At 32.6% G+C, this 25120-nt stretch overlaps 1 protein-coding gene and 1 long non-coding RNA gene across 2 annotated transcripts in view; one reads left to right on the forward strand and one right to left on the reverse strand.

Moving 5' to 3' along the window:
* LOC143080022 (ficolin-1-like) overlaps positions 1–25120 on the reverse strand; it is a 347809-nt gene that overhangs the window by 27086 nt on the left and 295603 nt on the right. The gene's annotated exons all lie outside the window — the stretch shown is intronic.
* On the forward strand, positions 13532–24364 carry LOC143078236 (uncharacterized). Its single transcript, XR_012979123.1, has 3 exons — positions 13532–13589; positions 23160–23495; positions 23897–24364. It is a non-coding gene; the product is annotated as an uncharacterized LOC143078236 (long non-coding RNA).

The following is a 25120-nucleotide window of genomic DNA, read 5'->3' on the forward strand; positions in this document are numbered from 1 at the left end:
GGTTAAGACAAGTATAAATATGGCTAAAATCAAGTACACCTTTTAGGGTGCGCTCGACTTTAGTGACTCAGCACGAGGTGTTTTGGAATTTACAGGTTACTTGGAACTTTTTGTAAAAAATAAACACTAGCACATCATAGAAAATCAAGTGAGTAATTTATGTTTCAAATTTTATAACAAAAATCTCTGTATTAAAGGCTGTGGATTTTCTATAAAAATCTTGATTTATTTGCCACAATGTCCTCTTTTTCTATCAAATGCAATGAAACAGTAAAAAATAATGCTTTGCATCAAGTTTCCCTTTGGAACATGTACTAAATGGCCTATCTCTATTATTTATTATATCTTTAGTTTTGATACAATTGAGGTTAGAAAAATTCGTACAAAAATGGCTACAGAAGGGTACATAAACCTTAATTTAATTACTACCACTGGGTCGATGCCTCTGCTGGTGGACTATTAGTCCCCGAGGGTATCACCACCCCAGTAGCCAGTACTTCGGTACTGGCATGAAAATACGGATTTTTTAGTGTTATTAAAATTTACTGTTACAAAATGATAGAAATTATTATAAATTAAGGAATGTATCTCCCTCATGCAAAGCTCTGATTCCTTTCACGGATTTGGCTATACTTTTTGGACCTTTTGGCTTATAGCTCTTCATCTTTTACATAAGCTTTGGATTTCAAATATTTTGGCCACGAGCATCACTGAAGAGACATGTATTGTCGAAATGCGCATCTGGTGCAAGAAAATTGGTACCGTTAATTTAATTATACATTTTTAAATATCTAAAAATGTCTAATAACATTTTAGCCATATTTAATATGAATTTAGATGATATAAAACATTTAGAATATTTTGAATATGTTCCAGAATTTTATAGAGAAGTAGTAAAGTCATGGATTTTGACTGGGGGTGGACAAACAAAACAACCAGTAATATACTAGGATGTTGATATATCAAACAAACAATATGTGGGAATAAATTTATTGCATGTAGTTTTAAAAAAAACGAATTCAAAATTGATACTTTAAGATGGAAGTGTATTAGTTGAGGATCAAAATAAGCTAAAAAAAAAAAACAATAATGATAGGTCATGGAGCTCCTTTTAGAGATATCTAATTTATAAAATATGACGGAAAAGGCTGACTCGGACTTTTACTTTTCATTTGCATTGGTGTTATATCAATCTAATTAAAAACCGATCTCTCATCGCTCCCCTTTTCTGATATGTCGCGTGGGAGATCTAACGAAACCCACTGTAAGGTCACATGTGAGTGAACTGGAAGTTATGAATTTATAATGATATGCAAATGAGTTGACGACCTATTAATAAGCCAATCAAAAAAGTTTATGAATTGTTTGGATGGACCATTTCTTCGTAAATGAAATTAGTTACATCCCTCTACCTCACGATAAACTTTCAAGATCGTCGAAGACTCATTTTCATTGGTCGAAAAAGACACACCTACGAGGTCACTCACATGTGACCTCAAATCGGGTTTTGTTAGATCTCCCACGCGACATATCAGAAAACGGGAGCGATGAGAGATCGTTTTTTAATTAGATTGGTATTATATTGGTCTCAAATCAAAAGAAAAAAATCAAGAATCTGCTTAAATTTTGCCAAATGACTTGATGAAAAAGTGATAAATAATCGGTAAAGTAAACAGCTTAATGTTGGGTTGTCTAAAAACAAAAACACTTTGCACGAAATTTCGAGATCAATTCATATAAGATGATTCGAAAGAAGCTGATAAATGTACGTTTTTTAGTTGTTGATCTGCAATGTTAATTTCAATAGTTTCACTAGGATTCGGGAGGTGGTTTATAATTTTAGTGACATGAAGAGGGCCATGGTGTAGTGGTTAGAGCATCGGACTACTAACACAAAGGTATTTGGTTCGACCTACGTTCCGTGGAGAAATTTCAGGGATTGAATTATTTCCTATCTCCCTTGACACTATTTGCAAGTATGGTCTTAATAAACGATGATAGTTTGTCGGAAGGGAACGATAAATGGCTGGCCGTGTTTAGAAGTCAAATCTCTTGCACGTAAAACACACTCTTGTAGATTTCGAAAAAGAGCAGGCTAAGCCGCTACAAGGCAGACCTCGAACCCACAAAGTGGAAAGAGATGAATATAAGTTGCAATAACTTGTTTTCTAATCCATTATAAACAAATATGTGAACACTAACTTTAGTGAGATTTTTCCCGCGAGTTAATTCTGTAAAATTATTATTTATTGGTACAAAAGTAACCCATTATATTGACACAAATAATTTCATTGTATGTATAATGTATGTGACCGGTAATACCAATGCAGTACAAAATCATTAATCAAAAATCAGTAATGTGGTACAATGTATTGGTAATGTCTCAGCAATGAAGAAAATATAAATGTCTGTTCTCCGCAAAAGCATAAAAAAACTAATAGCTTTGGTTTAGTTAACTATCAGAAACTAAGTAAAAGTTATAGATCAGTTATCACTGAAGAGATAAAATGAGTATAGAAACTCATTAAAGATTACGTCAAACTCATGTTTTGTCTACATTAGACCAATAAGTGGTACTCGCATCAAAACACTGCAAAGTCAATCAAACACGAAATTGATGTGCATTGAAATCCACAAATTCGATACAAAACTTGAGTAAATCTTGCCTAGCCAATTTATGCCTGGGTGAGAGAGGTTTTTGTGTTTCGAGTGATAAAGATGTTGTTGAAGTTTCTCCAATGCCGTGACATATGTTTTGATTAAGTGATATACCTTCATCAGAAAGGCTCAAACCTGGACATTTGAAAATCAAGGAGGAATATAAATCTGGGTTTATTAGGAGCTTTTTGAGAAATATATAACATTGAACATACTAGTTAATAAGACTGTATTGTTTCAACATTTTCTTTCAATTTGCACAATGTGCTGTGCATATTCACTATTCTCATTATCAATATAGATATAGGAAGATGTGGTGTGAGTGCCAATGAGACAACTCTCCATCCAAAGAACAATTTTAAAAAAGTAAACCATTATAGGTCAATGTACGGCCTCCAACACGGAGCCTTGGCTCACACCGAACAACAAGCTATAAAGAGCCTCAAAATTACTAGTGTAAAACCATTCAAACGGGAAAACCAACGGTCTAATCGATATAAATTTTTTTTTTAAAACGAGAAACGAGAAACACGTATAAATTACATAAACAAACGACAACTACTGTACATCAGATTCCAGACTTAGGACAGTGGCAAACATTTGCAGCGGGATTTAACGTTTTGATGGATCCAAACCTTCTCCCTTTTTCTGAAACAATAGCATAACATCATAACATAGAAGCACACGGTAAAATATCAATTTGCAGTCTTAACTCAATCAAAAAACGTACATTAATACACTATAAACGAATAAATTTGAATGCAAATGTACAGTTAATAAAATATTAGGGACAAACATTCAAGGCCAAAAAGCAAACAAACAAGTCCAAGCAAAGCCATGGCAAATCACCACTGCAAAATATTTAACCCTTTGAAAATATTCACTTTAGAAAAAAAAACGGTTTTAAAACAATACAGGTAAATCTTGAAGTTTATACAAATGTAGTAAGAAGAAGTGAAACTTAGAATATATTCCAAATAATCAAAGCTGGTATACAAACAAGATCCATATAAATATAAAATAACGAAAAAAGCATTATAAACAGTATCAAGAGGTCGAATTAACAAGAAAATACGATTTGATAGGCATAGTTCTAGTTTTGTCTTATATCATATACTGACCGAATAATAAGCTGATGCAAGTTTAGAAGCTTTTACTTTCGGATTTGGAGAAAGAACAAATTCAAAAATAAATACTTTCTGACCTTTTAATTTAGTGTTAAAGATATTTAATCAATTATTTTCAAATATTTTCAAAAAGGTACACCAAAACGTCCTGATTAGTTAAAAATGTCATAAACAATGGAAATTTAACCAATGACGTGACCTTATTTTTACATTGGGCTACGAACAATGAAATTGCCCATGATGCTTAAGATTCTGAAACGGCTAATTGTTTGCTATTCTTGATTGTAACTTTTTGACTCGGTGTGAACTATCATGACAGGGGATGCATGCATAGTAGAAGACATTTACCATGGCAACTAACCTTATGTATCTCCTTTTTTGGAGTTTATGTGGTTCCCACCGTTTCCGGTGGTTTCCAAGATTTTAATCCTTTAGAAATTATAAAGAAACTTAGATTTCAACTCCCTCAGGAAAGTTTTCCTTAAATGCATTTGCATGGCTATTATTTGTTTGTCCTCTTTGGTCATACAACTATTTAACTGTCTCAGTTCTTAGAACTTTGTCTTTCAAATATTCGATTTTAAGTTATTCTTTTGGAGGTATATCTACGAAAGCGCGATTCATGAGATTTGAACATGGTTAAACAACTGTTGCCTAGCAAATGAATCCTTTATTGCATATTAAGACTAGGATTTCATCAATATAAACACAGTGCGACAACGGTCAAATATATTCCCAAGAATATTCAAGAGAACAGGAAAGAGCAGTGAACAATTTTTTTATATAAGTTTAACCTTTTTTAGAAATTGAACTGATTGTTTTAACATTCGATTTCAACATTTAACATTCAATTTTTAACATTCGGCATTCGATTTCAATATCAAACAGTCGTTTCTCGTTCTCGACCTTGTCTCGTGGTTAAGGCCGTGGATTTAAACAATAACTGTGGTCTAATGTACGATAAACTAACAAAACTATCCGAAAACTAATATCATATATGTTCATAATCTTCCTTGGGAGTTTTGGAAGTTCTAAAATGTGGTGGTTGGGGAAGAGTGCTTCAGGATCAGCAAGAAATTATTGCGCATCTATCTTGTCAGAATTCATGATTGATTAATTTAGACAATAGCCAAAAAAACATCAGATTGGACATTACGCAATTGCTCTGTTCTTCGCATTAATGTTTGTGTATTTCATTTATACCCCTATTTAATGCTCCTCCATTGACATCCTATAGAAATGAATATGTACATTTAACCTTACTATAACCTTGAATACATGCAACAAGCTCTCTTCGCTTTCCTTTTAAAATAAAAAAAAACATCTTATTCGCAAAATTTGGCCATCATTTGTGGCACTTTTTTATTTCTACTTTAATTTAATGTTTATTTACAACAACTAAAATGATACGCGTATGTGACGAACAAACATTTGCCACATAATTTAGCATGTCGCAATTCCCACCACTCGTAGCTGCATGAAAAGATTTTATTTCAGATCTAGTAAAATGAAACATGATTACCTAAGTGTTGTACCCACTCTTGTTTTAAAGAAATAACTTTTTTTAGAAAATCATTTTAAAAAATTCAATCGTTCCCATGACAAATATTATACACTCATTATTTTTTTCCAATTATATTTACTTTTCTTCGTTTCAAACCAACTTGCATACGAATTAACTTGGATATATATACAATACATGCATGGACTACTCTTACATGTATTTCATGACAAGTGGCAAATGTGTGAATCAGAAATTTAAAATAGAGTTAATGTGCGTATTGGTATGCGTTTACTTTGCTACATTGGCTAGAGGTATAGGGGGAGGGTTGAGATCTCACAAACATGTTTAACCCCGCCGCATTTTTGCGCCTGTCCCAAGTCAGGAGCCTCTGGCCTTTGTTAGTCTTGTACTATTTTAATTTTAGTTTCTTGTGTACAATTTGGATATTAGTATGGCGTTCATTATCACTGAATTAGTATATATTTGTTTAGGGGCCAGTTGAAGGACGCCTCCGGGTGCGGGAATTTCTCGCTACATTGAAGACCTGTTGGTGACCTTCTGCTGTTGTTTTTTTCTATGGTCGGGTTGTTGTCTCTTTGGCACATTCCCCATTTCCATTCTCAATTTAATTATTTATTGAACTAAGATTCCCTTACGCTTTGTTTCGATTTATTTTTTAGTAAATATATACAATCTCTTCAACATTTATGTTTTAGCAAGAAATATAACATTAATATGTCCTGGGACATGCACCTTAAAATTTCACACAAGGAAATTTTTCCAAACTCTTTATTAAAGCTTCCTTAATCTTAAGATAATGTAACGAATGTATACTACGCTCGATTAATATTCAACAGCATAGTGAATTGCTCAAAGGCAAAAAAAAAATTTAAGTTCATTAGACCACATTCATTCTGTGTCTGAAACCTATGCTGTGTCAACTATTTAATCACAATCCAAATTTAGAGCTGAATCCAGCTTGAATGTTGTGTCCATAATTGCCCCAACTGTTCAGGGTTCAACCTCTGCGGTCGTATAAAGCTGCGCCCTTCGGAGCATCTGGTTAAAACTGTAGTATCAACATCTGCGGAGCATCTGGTTGTATATAGTTTATACATTTTTGTAAATGAATATTGTTTGTTATAACTTATATTCTAATAATGATAATCATTGCACTTGGTGTTACGTTTATATATATATAAAAAAAATTAACTGCATATGTTAACTTAAGGTTGGCTATGATATTTAATTTATATAATGAACTAATGCATTATTCCGTATACATGTATCTGAATAAAATATTTGTTTTTACAGATCACAAATGAGTATCAGTGAAATTGAGTGAACAATATTGTTATGTTTTTTATTGTTCATGTTGTTCAACTATAAATGCTGTAAAACTTTAAATAAAAGCATTTTGATGAATCTCGTTGGTTATGACAAAGGTTTTTAAGAGTTACAAATCATGATGTATGCACTTAATTTTTTTCTTTACTCAGTTTCTTGTGTATGCCTGATTGATACTAATTGATTTGCCAGACAAAATATTTGAAATTTAACACAATACAAGTGCCCATAATATTTTTAACTAGAACGTGGTTTGTTATTTGTCTTTGTACATGTATGTTTGTGAATTATTTAAGTAGTTTCTGTGTTATCCAAGAGGATGTAAAAAAAAAACCTGACTTTGATCTGTTTGATTTCCTCGGAGGCATGCTGGCGAGCAGTTTGGGTTGCATATCTTTCACTTTTTTGGGAACTACCCAACTGCATGCTGATGATGTGCATGCCCCCATACCATATCTGTTGGATGACTCCAATTTGAAAAGCAAATTGGCAACATGATTGCATGTTTGTCCAAGTCTGAAATATCAATAAGTTGATCTTCAATGCTGATTAAATATATACGAGTCTAATATGAGAACTCAGAAATTGTCATATTGGTTATATTATTTATAAATTAAAGCTTTGACCTAAATTTCATGGTCCATTGATCAGTGTACTTTTGATACATTCTTGTTCTTTGTTTGTTGTTTGATTCATACATTTGACTTTTAGTTTTCTAGTTCCAAGTGGTCTACATTTGTCATTTGTTAGTCTTTATAATTTTGACTTGTTGTATTGGTTAAAATCATTGAGGGAGGCCATAGAGCTTGTCCTATATATAATTACTTCTACATCCATTCGTCTCCTGTTTATACATCATCTTCTTAACTTATTTTCAGATATAAAATATAGTAATTTTGGGGCCCTTTATAGCTTGTTGTTCGGTTTGAGCCAAGGCTCTGTGTTGAAGGCCGTACATTGACCTATAATGGTTTACTTTTTTTAAATTGTTATTTGAATGGAGAGTTGTCTCATTAGCACTCACACCACATCTTCCTATATCTATTTAAAAAAATTACATTGTACATGTGCAGATGTATTATATATATATTCATAAAATACATATTAAAAACAAGTTAAGCTGAAGGCGATGGGGAGATAAGACCTAAGCCGGGAATGTCACAGACTCACAGTATATACCCTGTCTGACTCTCAGACCTGAAGTACACTTATATTACGGATTTCCATTGACTTAATGTTATTTTCCAGGCAGTGCAGATATTTGTTGAACATTTGCAATGTAGCATGTATATTCATTACATGTTTATTGTCTCTTAAAGTTTAATATTTTGAGTAATTCATTTAAATGTCTGATATCTGAATAACATATAATGTACAGGTAATTTTTGCTTCCTATTTGAATATATATACAGTATATATACAGTCTTCACGATGAAGTGTTAAATTGACAGGCCGGAGCTTGATTTTTGAAAATTTTTAGTTATGTTCTGTTGGCATGTAGATATGATTTCTACAGGCCCAAGAGCAATTTTACAAGCATGGGCTGCGCATCAATGAGAGTGATGGCAGTGCTCATCTAAGGATATATCTTATCTGATGAAAAGTATTGAATTTTGTTTGTGTTTTTTTTTTTGAGGGGATGGGGGTGGGGACTTTTCATGTCTTAAGATGGGAAATGAATTTTATGTTATGGGTTTTTAAAAATAATAATATGAAATTCAGACGCCCCTTCCCTTTTATAACATATAATAATAAAATATATTACCCTGCAGTACAAGAACAGTATGCTCCTTTGATGCTGCCATCACTCTTCTTGATGCACACCAAAACATTATGTAAATCGTTTCTTATCCGTTGTGATGGGCAGCATTTGGCCTTCAATAAACAAGTGTCCCTGTCCAGAGGGTGATAAAAAACTTCCTGGAGCCAGCCACATGTAAAATACTCATATGATTTGCCAACTTTGTAATCTTTAAGCACCTGGCTTAAAGAGGTGTAACCGGAGCTAGTTATCCTGTCTTGTTTTTCATGTAACTTGTGAATTATTTATTTGTAAATGTTGATGTCTTGTTTTAGTACGGTATGATTGTTCAATGAGATCAACCGAAATGATAAATTGGAATATTCAAACCACCAAAAACCAAAAAGGAACAACCAGAATTATTAACAATGACTAAAACAACCAAAATAATATGAACGGTGTCATGTTAATGACTAAACCTTTACAACAGGGTATATCTAAGCTCTAGGTTCTGTTGTAGTTCGATCCTGAGTCTTTGACTCCTCTTGGTAGCTTATTTAAATAAAGACAATCAAGTTCACATAGTTTAATGATGTTATAATAACAAATCTACATTTCAGAATTTAATATAAATATACACCAAATCAACACTTCTCCTATAATTTTCAGTATAGTGAAAATTGGGCAAAGTTATCTCCCCTTTTCTAAAATAATATTGAAAAACCTTAATTTCCTACTTACTTAACACTTCTTATCTAAACTTGTTTTATAAAATAAACGGACTACTTAATTAAATGTGGGAAGGGAAAAACCAGACGTGGAAGCTTAACAGTTTTTAAAGTTTTGCCAAAGTTTTGTAATACAACAAGCCAAAAATTGTAAGTCGTAACTAACGCATCAGCCAATTTGCTAATAGTCGAAGACTAACGCTGGCTAGTAGAAAACAGTCCTAAATTAATAGGCACCTACCTTAAGAGTCTGTTACAGACAAGTGGCTCTTGCATAAAAAGCAATGATATTAAGAATATGTGGGCCTTATATACTAATTAAGTTCTAATTATAGAAACTATATCTAAATGTACAAACCCAATTAGAAATATCAACACATAAGTTAAACCAATGAAATTTACTATTAAAAACTTCTTATGCCTCGATTTAGAAAAACGTACAGAGAAAGATCTCCGAACGCACCCAATTGAAAAATCTAGAGAAATAATAATATTCGGAACTCCTCTAAATAAAAGCATGGCTAAATTCAAGGAAAATATAACAGTTTGGGATTTAAAAGTTACTTAATGACAAAATTATAAGGTAACATCAATATTTAAAGTTCAAAGAACGTTTCCCAAGTGTAAATACTATATTTTTCAATTAACCAGGTCGAAAGTCCCATGACATTGCACAATTTACGTTTTGAAACAAGGCTCCACGGCCACACTCCCCCATCTAGACCATTGCAAATACCAATAAATGGTCTATACAAGTCAATATAAATTAAAGAATGAAATACACAATACATGAATATAAATTTTACAAAAACGAATTAATTTAAATGTTCAAAATAAAAAGTGTTTCTTCGGAACCAGTTTCATGACCATCCCCTCACTTTCCTCCACCAACTCGTATTCCATGTCCCTCGGGACGCCCTCACCGTATTCTACATATTCTTGAGGTTGAACATATTCCTGTGCGTCCTCATACACCTCCTCCTCTTCTTGAATTATAGCTACCTCTATGTTAGTACTGTCTTCCCACAGCGGAGGTAAACACTTCCCGGGTTTTACATACTTCAAATTAACTGTGATGGTCGACTGTAATGATGGCATGATGAGAATGGCATGACGTGGTGTGAAGTGATGGAAGCTGATTAAGTGCTCCTTAACATGGTGCCTGCGAGGAAACCAGTCATTACATCCTATACAACTAAATTCTTTGACCTCGCGAACATGTTTCCTATGCCAGTGTCTCTGGTATTGTCGGAATACACTAAATGGGCCCTGTCCGCATGTAGCAACTGGGCAAAGATACCCTTTTTTAAATACAGGTCTTTCTTCTGCCATACTGTAATAGAATATATATTATGAATAATTTAATAAAATAAATGAACAGTTAATATATAAGATATTCATGTACACACATCAGAGTAATAATAGTACATTGTCAACAAACATACATTGTGTAAATAGTAAATGAATAAAAAAAATGTGTGACAGCCTTTTTCTTAGGTATAATATGTGAAACTTTAAAAATCCATACGAACAATTTCCTATCAACGTTTGATAAACTCTTTTATTGAGTAACTGGGAAAATGTGACTATTATGTGAGAACAATATGAACTCTTCTGTTATTTAAATAAAAAAACAGCCTTTTTAATAGGTCTACGAAGCGAACATATAAAGATACATTACATATATTTTATAATATAACTAGTCTCAACATATATATGCCAATACACTGCTCTATGCTTTACTAATGCTTGTGTAGCAACATAAATTAAAATCTGTTGTGCATAAATTACACTCTTATGAAAACATATCAAATATTCTTATTTTTTTTTTATTCTAATCCTCAAACTAAATTCAGATATGAAAAAAAATACATACCTTATTCCATCTGCTTACCATTCTCAGTATTATTACTTTACCATGTTAACCGCGCCAATATAATTTAAAAATATGCAAACTTGAATTTTTAACTTTTTTTTTTTTTTTTTTTAAACTAAGTACTGATTTCAGTACAAACATTATAAACAAATATCTAAAACTATATACACGGTGAATACTTTGTTGGCTTTTTCACTGTTCTTCCACATCTGGTTCGTTGTGGGCTAGGGGTACAGGGGTTTACATCTATAATAAGGGGAATATCATTTTCAGTTTCATGAGTTTCATCAAATGACAGGTGAAAATCCAATAAAGGGGGTTCTATATCGGACTCATCAGACTGGATTTTATCCTCTATTTCATGTGGTAGCCATGTGACAGGGACATTCCCGAAATGGGGTTTTAAATGGTCTACATGGACTACTATGTCCTTTGCAGTAGGGGTTTCTTGAATTCTGTAAGTCACATCAGAAAGTTTGGCTTTTACTTTATATGGACCTCTCCAACCTAACCCTAATTTAATTCCTGCAGTAGGGGGATACCATCTAAATACAAAATCATTTTCTTCATATTGACGAGGTTTAAGTCCCCTATCATAACTTTTATTTTGCCTAGTAGCGGCCTTTGACAACTTTTCCCTAGCAAAATTAAATGTTTTCCTGAAAGAATAATTCAGCCACTGCACATATTCTACTGGGCATGGGGTATGTACAGTTGAAGGATTTCCAGCCATAATATCTAACGGGTAAACCATTTCCCTACCAGTCAACATTTTATGGGGGCTAACACCAGTTGAATCATTTTCTGTGGCTCGATAAGCCATTAACAAGTAAGGCAATAAATCATCCCAATTATTTCTGAATTTATTGACAAACATGGACAACATTTTCTGTAAAGTTCGGTTGAAACGTTCAACAAAACCATCACTCTGTGGCCGATAGGGTGTTGTTCTAGTTTTATCTATTCCCAACGTATCACAAACTGCTTGAAATAGGATGGATTCAAATTCCCTGCCCTGATCACTGTGTATTTGCAGGGGCATTCCAAACCGACAAAATATTTCAGAAACTAGTTTATCTGCTACTGTCAAAGCATTATGGTTTTTAACTGCAAAAGCCTCAGTCCATTTTGTAAAGTAGTCTTGTACTACAATTAAATACTCATTCTCATTTTCGGTAATGGGACATGGGCCTACAATGTCAACCCCAATCCTATCGAATGAACAACCTACTAAAGACTGTTGTAAAGGAAATCTACCTATACCTGGGCCAGGTTTAGCTTTAGCACAAACAATGCACTCACGAACCCATGAACTTATATCAGAAGTCATTCCAGGCCAATAAAACCTATTTTTAATTGCTCTAATCGTTCGATCTCTACCCAAGTGACCAGATATAACTGAATTATGAAATTCTTTCATAATTTGATTCCTAATTTCAGTTGGGGCAAATGATATTAAGAATATGTGGGCCTTATTATATACTAATTAAGTTCTAATTATAGAAACTATATCTAAATTTACAAACCCAATAAGAAATATCAACGCATAAGTTAAACCAATGAAATTTACTATTAAAAACTTCTTATGCCTCGATTTAGAAAAACGTACAGAGAAAGATCTCCGAACGCACCCAATTGAAAAATCTAGAGAAATAATAATATTCGGAACTCCTCTAAATAAAATCATGGCTAAATTCAAGGAAAATATAACAGTTTGGGATTTAAAAGTTACTTAATGACAAAATTATAAGGTAACATCAATATTTAAAGTTCAAAGAACGTTTCCCAAGTGTAAATACTATATTTTTCAATTAACCAGGTCGAAAGTCCCATGACATTGCACAATTTACGTTTTGAAACAAGGCTCCACGGCCACAGAGGCAACATCACCATGATCAATTAAATAAGTAGAAATGTCGGAAAGAGAAGTTGGAGGCCACTTTGAAATACCAGATTTCTCATCGAACCAGCCGCTATGTAAAGTGAGGGGATCGGGGATATCACAGTTATATAAAATACGGTTGTAACAATTAACATTGTCCAGCAATACTTCTCTCTGGTTGGGTTTGACCGGCAAACCCAACTTGGCAGTAGAAAAACATAAAGCAACCAGCTCGTCTTTCGTCCCTTCTTTCGTTAGTCCTCTCATTGTTAAATAATTCTGTAAATTGTCTGTTTTCCATGTTTTAAATTCTTCTAACGATGTATTTTGGTCACCAGGATCCATAGTAAAGTATAATAAATAAATGAAAGTAGAAAAACAGACCGGCAGTACGTTTATACCGGAAGCAGACGATAAAAAAACAAGGACGTTTCCAAGCAAAACATAAACAATGACCGCTTACGATTCCGATTCCGCGGCCGGTCGACCTTTGACTCGGGCCGCTTACGTTCAACTTTAAAGTAATAGCGATAAGGTGTATTTTTTATATGTTCTAATACAAACAAAATAATAAGATAGTGGTATTGACACTGATCTTTTTTACATTTTTTACCAGGACGTTTTCAATTATTTTTGATTCAACTTCCTTTAAAATTTTCGTTGAATATTACAAGTGATATTGCTTCAATCATATAAACATTTATATCTAGCTGTATTAAAAGAAAGGTAAGGTGTTAAAATTTGTTATACAAAAAAAACATATTCGTTCTAGCTATCAACAAATGATATTGGATCATCACCGAGAATTGGATTTTTAAGTATTTCCACGGGATTCACTATATAAAAAGATTTTTTGAACATATAATACCGTACCAATTTCAAATCAGATCTGGTAAAAAAGAGCTTTTATTGGTATACTTTTTATACGGTATGTCTGCTTGGGCAAATTATAGATGTGTGCTCGGGACTAAAACCTGCTTCAACAACGTTAGGGGGAGTAAGTCTGAAATCGAAACAATGAATATTTAAGACCAGATAGATTGAAAGTTACAAATGAACCCAATGAAAGATGAAACTGTAATTAACAACATCAAATCAGCTGAAATAGTTATTTAATAAGATAATTATATCACATTTCATCTCATTTAAAAGTTTAAATCACCTATTACTAAGGAAGAGGAAACGACAGTTCCAGGCCACATACTAAGTATTTGTAAATAAAAAAAAGTTACCCAAATTTTCATTTCTAATTAGCGGTAGCACTATTACTGTTCTAACGAAACTAGTAGATTCTATTCCGGTTCAAATCGGCTGCCGTTACAAATTTGATTTCATCATTTCCTCTTCTGAGAAATTCTTTACACATAATTTGATCTGGTCTACATTTCTTTAATATGACATCCTCTTTCTTTGACAAATGTCATAAGTTTGATTAATACATAAGATTGATAACAGGAATAATACGAAATATTCCAAAGACCAATACAAGACAATAGACCACATCGATCATCATAAACCAACTTCATCGTAAACATAGACGGACAAAGATAATAAACAACATTAAACGACACATTGTAAATATGAGTATCTTACTAGTGCAACGTCATCAAGGTCAATATAAAACCACATTTGGGTAGTGTTCAATTTTGAATAATGAAATAAAAGGTGCTTATGAAAGGTACAAACGTTTTCTGTTCCTGACAGGAATTTAATTATGGCAATTTAAACATATGCAGAAATGTCAACCAACTGATATTTGTAAAACTTTCGAAGGATGAATTCAACTTTACCATTTCGAAACCTTTGTTCAGAAGCTTCCTTGTAGGCAACAGTCATTAATCCAAAAAATCTGATAGGAAGCACAAGCAGCGTGTATCGTATTAATTTAACGTTCTTTCACTAAACAATTCAAAATTTGGTGACTATGTGGAACGCATCTATCCCATCGAATTGGAGATAAAGGATACTACAGATACAGTTAAGTCGGCTTCATATCTTGACTTACATCTAGAAATTGACAATGAGGGTCGGTTGAAAACAAAACTTTACGACAAAAGAGATGATTTCAGCTTTCCAATTGTGAACTTTCCATTTCTAAGTAGCAACATTCCAGCAGCTCCTGCATACGGGGTATATATCTCCCAATTGATACGATATTCCCGTGCTTGCGTTTCCTATCATGATTTTCTTGATAGAGGGTTACTGCTCACAAGGAAGCTATTAAACCAAGAGTTCCAAATGGTGAAGTTGAAATCATCCCTTCGTAAATTTTACGGACGCCATCACGAGTTGGTTGACCGTTATGGAATAACCGTTTCACAAATGATATCGGATATGTTCCTTACGTCGTAACTACAATCCCCTTCCCTTTCATGAATGTGACCTACCGAATTAGACTATTTACCGGATTTGTAATCACATAAGCAACACGACGGGTGCCACATGTGGAGCAGGATCTGCTTACCCTTCCGGAGCACCTGAGATCACCCCTAGTTTTTGGTGGGGTTCGTGTTGTTTATTCTTTAGTTTTCTATGTTGTGTCATGTGTACTATTGTTTTTCTGTTTGTCTTTTTCATTTTTAGCCATGGCGTTGTCAGTTTGTTTTAGATTTATGAGTTTGACTGTCCCTTTGGTATCTTTCGTCCCTCTTTTATAGATAAATACTTCATTTGTGGTTGCTGCTTGATTGTTGCTGCCTCAAAACGACAAGTTCACAATTTGAAAGCTGAAATCATATATTATGTGGTAAATTATGGATTTTAACCGATTGTAATTGTCAATTTCTGTATAGATTAGATTTTATTTTATTTAAAGTGCAACCTGATACAATATACATGAAATTACAATTACATTTCAATACATTAGCAATAGTATACCATATCAGCCAGTCTTTAGAGGCTTATGAAGCACTAACAATATTCATACAAGATTATAAACATACAAAGAATATATATTAACTCGATTATTCATTCTGAGATCTGAGGTTGTTTTAAGTTTTTATAAAAATATTTCCCTCTTTTTTTTTGTGTTTGTTCTTTTACATCATTGCATAAGTGGTGGTTTTGATATGTTAATTGTGAAATTCTAATTTAAAATAGATCTGTAATATAAATATGTATAATTTGAAAACATTTTAAGCTGGAATTGCTTCCCTTAAAATCAAGAGCAAAAATAATTTAGATGATGAGTTCAATTAAAGTATGCATAAAATTTTTCTGTATGTGTTCAGTACTAGCTGCTGTTTGCACAAATTGTTTCGAATATCAATATCAAATCAATTTCCGAATATATCATAAATGAAAGGATAAAAAGTGGATGTTTTTCATATGAAAGTGTATGTAACATATCAATATGAGTTGCTTCCCTTAGCCACAGAGAAATGTTATTTTGATACATGTATATTGTCTTTTTTTATTATTGTTATGTTGCATTTTTCTGTCATCATCTGTGTATAATGTTTAAAATCAAATTAGTGATACAGAAAATAGCCCAGGAAATATCGAAATACAAAAGGTATAGATATCATAGATATGCCAATCAACTTATATTATATAAATACAGTAATACTTTTCTTATAAATGCTGTTTACAATATAGAAAAGATATAATTATAGCAGGGCATTTCTACTAAGCTTGTATATTATAAATTAATAGATGTCATCATTATGCCTATTTCACTACCTTTAATGTTTGCACAACAAACACATTGTATATTGTAAAAATAAATATTATTTGCTATGTTTTTCAAAATTTCTTTTGGTTCTATACACTGTGCACCACACTATTTATATACTCGAGTCCTTATATGCTTCTCTTTTAGGTGCATGAGCAAGTTATTATTCTTCAAGATATACCTTTCCTGTTCTAAATATAATAATGAAATTTACTTAAGTGAGTTTTTGTCCATGTGTAGGGGAGACAATCAACACTAATTATCTCCCCTGTCCCAAGTACTATTGTTTAAACAAAAAGCAAAATAGTAAATTCTAATAATATTAAAAACAAGAGGCTCTCAAGAGCCTGAATCGCTCACCTTAATTCTTTTGGTTAAATCTCTCATCAATGATTATTTTGGCTTTTCAATTTATTTAAATGTTTTTTGGATCGTCCTATTTTCTTCAAAAGCCAAAAAAAATAATCATTTTCTCCTATGTTCTATTTTAGCCATAGGAGCTATGTTTCTTGACATACAAGGAAATAAAATATAAAATTTATACTAGATACTCTGAAACTCATTTAGCCTAAGTTTGGCTGAAATTGATACAGCAGTTTCAAAGGAGAAGATTTTTTAAAGTGAGTCAACATGATGAACAAATTGTGAAAAAAGTCTTTAAAGGGCAATAACTCCTTAAGGGGTCAATTGACAATTTTGGTCAAATTGACTTAATTGAAGATCTTACTTTGCTGAACATTATTGCTGTTTACAGTTTATTTCTATCTATAATTATATTCAAGATAATAAACAAAAACAGCAAAATGTCCTTAAAATTATCAATTCAGGGGCAGCAACCCAACAACAGGTTGTCTGATTCATCTGAAAATTTCAGGGCAGATAGATCTTGACCTGATAAACAATATTACCCAACGTCAGATTTGCTCTAAATGCTTATGTTTTTGAGTTATAAGCCAAAAACTGCATTTGACCCCCTATGTTCTATTTTTAGCAATGGCGACCAGGTTTGTTGATAGATCATAACTTCGGATACAATTTACAAACTAGATACCCTAAGGAACATTCAGTTAAAGTTTGGAAGTATTTGGCCCAGTAGTTTCAGAGGAGAAGATTTTTGTAAAAGATTACTAAGATTTACGAAAAATGGTTAAAAATTGACTATAAAGGACAATAACTCCTAAAGGGGTCAACTGACTCTTTCCGTCATGTTGACTTATTTGTAAATCTTACTTTGCTGAACATTATTGCTGTTTACAGTTTATCTCTATCTATAATAATATTCAAGATAATAACCAAAAACAGCAAAATTTCTTTAAAATTACCAATTCAGGGGCAGTAACCCAACAACAGGTTGTCTGATTCATCTGAAAATTTCAGGGCAGATAGATCTTGACCTGATAAACAATATTATTCCAGTCAGATTTGCTCTAAATGCTTTGGTTTTTGAGTTATAAGCCAAAAACTGCATTTGACCCCTATGTTCTATTTTTAGCAATGGCGACCATGTTTGTTGATAGATCACAACTTCGGATACAATTTACAAATTAGATACCCTAAGGAACATTCAGTTAAAGTTTGGAAGTATTTGGCCCAGTAGTTTCAGAGGAGATGATTTTTGTAAAAGATTACTAAGATTTACGAAAAATGGTTAAAAATTGACTATAAAGGGCAATAACTCCTAAAGGGGTCAACTGACCATTTCCGTCATGTTGACTTATTTGTAAATCTTACTTTGCTGAACATTATTCCTGTTTACAGTTTATCTCTATCTATAATAATATTCAAGATAATAACCAAAAACAGCAAAATTTCCTTAAAATTACCAATTCAGGGGCAGCAACCCAACAACGGGTTGTCTGATTCATCTGAAAATTTCAGGGCAGATAGATCTTGACCTAATAAACAATATTACCCCGTCAGATTTGCTCTAAATGCTTTGGTTTTTGAGTTATAAGCCAAAAACTGCATTTGACCCCTATGTTCTATTTTTAGCAATGGCGACCATGTTTGTTGATAGATCAAAACTTCGGATACAATTTATAAATTAGATACCCTAAGGAACATTCAGTTAAAGTTTGAAAGTATTTGGCCCAGTAGTTTCAGAGGAGAAGATTCTTGAAATAGTTTACGACGACAGACGACGACAGACGACGGACGACAGACGACGACGGACGTCAAGTGATGGCATAAGCTCACTTGTCCCTTCGGGACAGGTGAGCTTAAAATGATACAAGTGATAAAATAATGAATTATTTTACGGATAGTAGTATTACATTCTATCTGAGCACACACATACATATGTTTCTGAAGCTATCTTTCTAACTATGCTAGTTGAGTTTCCTATTTAGTTAGAAGCTCAAAACATGTATATTTTAAAAAAGCAAAATGATGGTTTTCAAGTATTATCTCATCTAGTAAACATTTCAACTTGGAAAAGAATTTTTATCTTATTAATGTAATATGAATTTATGTCTGTTAAAAATTATTGTTTCTTTTCAAATAAATATATATCATCATGATCATGTAAAGTTGTAAAGGGTTTTATTCTTCAAAAAATAAAATAAATATAGAAAATATAGTATAGTGATAAAGAATATTTTATAAAAAAATAGAGATATAATGTGTGAAGCACATATATATATTTATAATTGAAATAAAGGTTCATACCAACAGTCTATTGATAGTAAAAGAAATAACTGTAGCAGTAGGTAAGTTAATATTGTTAATATTTTGCTGATCTAACATCCAAGGAAACTGTTAGGTAGTTTGCAACTGCACATATTGATTCTGGCGATGTCAAGAGGGTTTTAAATTGTTCTTCGTCACTTAGTTCTTGTAAGTCAATGGTAAGTTTCTGATTGGCAATATTAAACATAGTTTGTCTTTCTTGGTCATACGCTGGACATTTAATTACAAAATGAATCTCATCTTCTATTGCTTGTTTGGTACAAAGATTGCAAATCCTTCTTTCTACTGGTAGTTGCCTATGTCTTCCTTTCTCAATTTCTATAGGAAAAGTTCCACTTCTCAGTTTTGAAAGCACAGCACGTTTTTTTGTTGATAATGTTTTCAGAAGTGTTGGTTCTTGGCAATAATCAGATTTTATTTTTACATATGTTCTTAATTTAGGCATTCCTGCACATTCCGCTTTCCAGTTTTCTGCTGCTATAGTTGTTAATCTATGTTTAACTAGACCAAGAAAGTTTTTGTTACTCATATCGAGTAAACTATTCATGTTGTAGTGGTTCAGAAGATCACATTTACCCAATATTGTTTTAATTTCTAAAGCCCAACTATTTCTCCTGTTCTTTTCTTTTTCACTTAGATAGGCAATCTTTGGTAGTCTATTGCTTGACATGTTAATTATTCTTGCCCATAGTCTGATCATGTTCAAATGGTGTCTGAGTTGAACTTCCATCCAGCATGTTTCTCCTGTTAAATATGGAATGGGTGCTCTTTTACCAACGCCTAGAAATGTCCTTGCAGCTCTAGATTGCAGTTTATCAGCAAAGTCATATTTTTTGAACCCCCAAATTTCTGAGGCATAATCTGCCACCGGGACAACTGTATTATAATATAGTTTTTCGTAAACTGAAAAACTTAGTCCTTTTATACTGAAATGTTTTGAAATCATAGCACCAAGAGCTCTACCGCCAGCTTCATGTAGTAGCTTAACTCCTTTAGTAAATTCAACTGTTTCACATATTTCAAATCCAAGATACCTGTAGGACTTACACAAATCAATTGTTTGATGGCCTATATTGAACGTTTTGTCTGTTGGTTTCATACTTGCTTTGCGACAGTGCATTATTTTTGTTTTGTCTATGTTCATTTTCAACTGCCACTTTTCAGACCAGCTGTGCAAGGTATCAAGCATATTCTGCATATCATTTTCTGTTTCTGATTTGATTCTGTATCATTAAATAACCCTGAAAAGTCCTCCTTCCATTTTTCAAGATGTCATCTGGGTTATATGAAACACTACCATTTTCTAAGTTTACACAGTCTATTTCCTGTTTGGTAGTAGTAGGTCCTAGTTTATTGATTTCATCCCAAAAAGTTTTTGGATCATTTGTTTTTAAGCTGGTTATTTTGTCTCTTTGTTTAGCATTGTACTGTCGTTCGGCTTGACGTGCTTTTTTATCAAAGTCTTTTCGGCTCTCTTTAAATTTTTTCCTAAGACTGTTCTGTTCTTGTTTGCATTTGGTGCCTTTACACTGTAAATACAAGTTTTCATTATTTTTCACCTGTTGCCACAGATCAGAAAGTTCATTGTTCCACCAATGTTTTTGTTTTCGACGACCATTTTTCCTGCTAGATTTTTTACTAGTTACTTTATAGTTTAGTTTTTCATTCATCTCACTTTGCACTAAATCAACAAATTCGGAGTATATTTCATCAATTTCAGTTGGAATGACATGAGAGTTTTGTAGTCTATCAATAACGTTTTCAATAGCATGAGCTGTGCGTTGGTTTGAAAACATGTCTATTGGAATAACATTTGTTAAGTATCTTCTATTTTGTAAGTCAACATTATTGGTTTGTTTCTCTCTTGAAATAGTGTTTTTATTTTTATCAATTTGTATTGTTTCATATCTTGATATTTTTAACTTGCAACTAAGTATTGAATGGTCTGGTATTGTTGCTGTTCCCACATTTAAATTGTAATTTTTGATACAGTCTGTTACTAAAGTGGTTTCAAAATCTTGAATTTGTTTAAATTGTGTGTGCGGAACAATTATATAGTCTACCACTGACTTGCCACGAGGTGCTACACAAGTGAAGTTATCTTTGTTTTGCTTGAATCTCCCATTTAAAATACAAGTTTTAGAGTCTGACAAAAAATCAAGTAAGTAATCACCAAATTTATTACTAACATTGTCTATACTTAATCTTTTCTGTATATCACCTACATCTATAAGTTCATTGAAATCCTGTTTATCTCCAATTCTGCTATTCAGGTCTCCCATAATCAACATCGGGTTCTCATCAAAGTATGTGTTAACCTGTGAAAGAAGCATATCGTAAAATTCTTGAGCCAAATTACCTCTACTTGACCTTTCTGGTGTAAGATATGCAACGCACAAGTTTATGTAATAAGAGTTATCATTTTTTGCCCCAAGTTTAAGCCAGATAATTCCCTCGAAACTTCTATCCAATACTATCACATTGTATTCCTTTGATAGCTCATTCCGTATCAATACGCCCACGCCCCCTGACCCTCTGACTGCTCTGTTACACAAAGTACTCCTATTGTGACCAAACCATGTATATCCCGGTATATAAATTTCATCATCATCTTTTAAATGTGTTTCACAAATTCCAAAAACATCTGCATTAATACCTTCTATTATCTCTTTTCGCAATTGTTTACTTTCAGTTTTGTTATTGTACCAACCATTTAAATTCCATATACTAAAAGTTAATATTGATTGATCAGGGGTGGGTTGTGATTGCTATGAAGCTTTAGTTTCGTTTAGATCGGAGCCATGTTCTTTGTTTTCATTAGGTACGTTGATGATTTTTCCGCCTCTCATTCTAAGTGTTGGGACAGTTTTAATGATCTTTCTTAAGTTTGCCTCTGTTTGACGTTCATATCTAGTTTTATCTACCTCTATATATATATGGGAAAGTTTCTCTATATTCGTCAATTTCCTCTTATTCTTCAACACCTGTTTTCTATCTTCATCGTTTGGAAAGTAAACAGAGATTACTGACCTTGCCCTTCTTTAGGGTCCATTCGATTTGAAATTATCGGAGTAGGCGTTTCTGTTTAATATTTCTATATTTATGGATTCAGTGTCAACTTCAATTTCTTTGATGATATTATCAATAAATAATTTCACACTATCTAGATCCTCTATGTCACTGATATCTTCTTGTTTTATATTCTTAAATATCAACTTGTATTCATCGGAACTTTTTTTCGGGATTTTTTTCACCTCGGTTTCTGCTCGACTTACTTGGCTTTGTAGATTTCTCATTTGTTCATCGTGTTTTTCTTTCTCTTGCATCATTTCCAGTTTCACCTCATTTATTTCCTTCTCAATGTGGCGATGTACCGAATCCATTGTAGTGTCTATTTTGGATTCCAAAGCGGTTATTTGAGTCTGCACCGTAATTTGAAAATGTTCTTGGTTTTTTTTCATTTCATCTTGGGCTGTTTTCATATCTAACATAAGTGAATACAGATCTGTAAGATTTACTTCTTTTAATGTTAAATTTGCCATGTTTTCAAGTTTCTCAATATTTTGTCTCTTGCGAAGGGGGGTGTCTGTTTCTGAACCCGAAGAAGATACTCTTGGACGTCTATGTGGGGTTTGTGGTGTTGTTTGTGACTTCATTACCCTTTAATTTCAAGCGGATGGTGTATTGGTTGATAATTTCACAATATATAGTATGACAGTTCTTTTGAGATACCTTTTTGATACAATTTTCACTTATTTTTTTTAACCTGACTAAAACAACAACATTCCGCCATAACCTCGATCTCGACATAACAATGTATATACGTAATCATGCAATAGGCTTATTGGTATCCGTGGTATACTATATTCAAAGGTCGATGGGATAGATATGTATTTTAAATAGAAGTATTATAGTTAATAACATCTTCTTTACAGTTACCATGATTAGAAGGCCAAGAAACATAGAAATCAATGACGAAAAATGTTTGTACGGCATGAGGGAAACTACGTGTTTGGAAAAATATGGTTTAAAACGCTTTCCATATCCGGGAACACGCAGATACAAGCCGTTGATTTATCAATCTTTAGATGGAGGGATGATCATCTCAAATGATGTTTTTGGATTGACAATTAGTCAATTTGAACGTAAGTTTAGAGCTTGCTTAGAAAGAAGAACAACACAAGAGCAATGGATACTTAATCTCAGATATCCAGACAAATCTTCAAACGAATATATCGAATACTTACAGACTTGTACAGATCAAAGCAATGGTATGTATATAGTATTTAATGCATCGCACACAATGGTTAATGTACAATACATATATCAATGATTTCAAAAATATATTCATTAATGTACATTGTATATCATATATTTATAAGGTCACTTTTGAACCTTTCTATTAATTCATTTTAAATTGAAATCTAAACTGTAAATGGTATAATACTGCAATCTGACAATGCAGCATTTAAAAAGTTACAGAAATCATAATTATGCATGGAGGAAAATTTTAAAAATATGTTAATTATCAATAATATATTAAATGTATGCAATTATGAAGTCATGAAACAACTGCAAAACCAAAAGAACGATGCAATAACTGTCTTAATAAATGTTAACAATTTATATTGACGTTGTTACATGTTTAACTAAATATTTAAATATTTCACAGATAACTATTGTTGGTCAGGAAATAATTTAGAGGATAAAAAGTTATACGAACACCTTCTAAATATCGCTGGTACTGAAATAGATATACGTACTCGACAACGACTTTGTATCATACAGAATACTATTCATAATGCAACGTCGCCCAATTCAACCAAAATATCAAGTGGAAGTTTCGCAGAAGGATTGGATTTACCAGGCAGTGACCGAGATGATATGTACGTTTTAAATGATATAGATGTAATACAAAATACAAAACATGTCAAACAACATTGTCAACGGACTACACTAGTTATGGAGACTGATTTTGATCATCCTGGATTCACTAAACTCAAATTGGTAACAGGAGAGGTTAATGAACCCCTCCTTGTACAAGATGCTTCTTTTAGAGATACCAGTAAATGCTTTTATTTTTCAGTGATAGGCTTTGTTCATGTAATTCAGCATCTACTGTTGGATACTAATATAGATCTACCTGATAGGATTATCAGCTTCGGATGTTTGTTGGTACCAATAGGACCTAAAACTATATCAGAAAATCACTTATTGTCTTTTTCTGTGGCAGAAAAACTACTTGTACATTCGTTTAATTTCACACAACTCTTATGTTACAGTCTTCTGAAATTAACATTAAAACGTTGCGTAAACAAAAACGATGATGTCAAAGATTTGTTGTGTTCCTATTTTTTGAAGACGGCTTTATTCTGGGTCTCAGAAGAGGAAGATATTGAAATATTTCGATTGTCTAAATTGTTTTATTGTTTTTCTCTCTGTCTTGATAAATTAATATCGTGGATAGACAAATGTTACTGTCCAAACTATTTCATACCTGAACACAACATGTTCTTAGAAAAGATCTATCAGAGTAACAATAAAATACTTCTTCACATACTTGATAGGATAAAGTGTGGTGGATCTATAGGATTGTTAAAGAATTTATTTCCACAGAATAATCGCTTTTATATTCCATTAGATAAACAGAGTGAATAATCGTCTGGAAAGTTAAACACACTATTTTATAAAGTTTTTTACCTACCATATTCGCACGAAAGAAATATGTCACATTATTATAAAGAATTTGAATTGATTGAATATTTATTGAAGTCTGAATCTTCTAAATTTATGATTGGTGTATGTAAATATCACTATGCGAAAATCAATCGACATGTAGTACAACTACTATCGTCACCAATCACAGGGAATAAAACGTACATGATACACAACTGTT

Source organism: Mytilus galloprovincialis, chromosome 6, assembly GCF_965363235.1.
Source record: "Mytilus galloprovincialis chromosome 6, xbMytGall1.hap1.1, whole genome shotgun sequence".
NCBI classification, from domain to species: domain Eukaryota; kingdom Metazoa; phylum Mollusca; class Bivalvia; order Mytilida; family Mytilidae; genus Mytilus; species Mytilus galloprovincialis.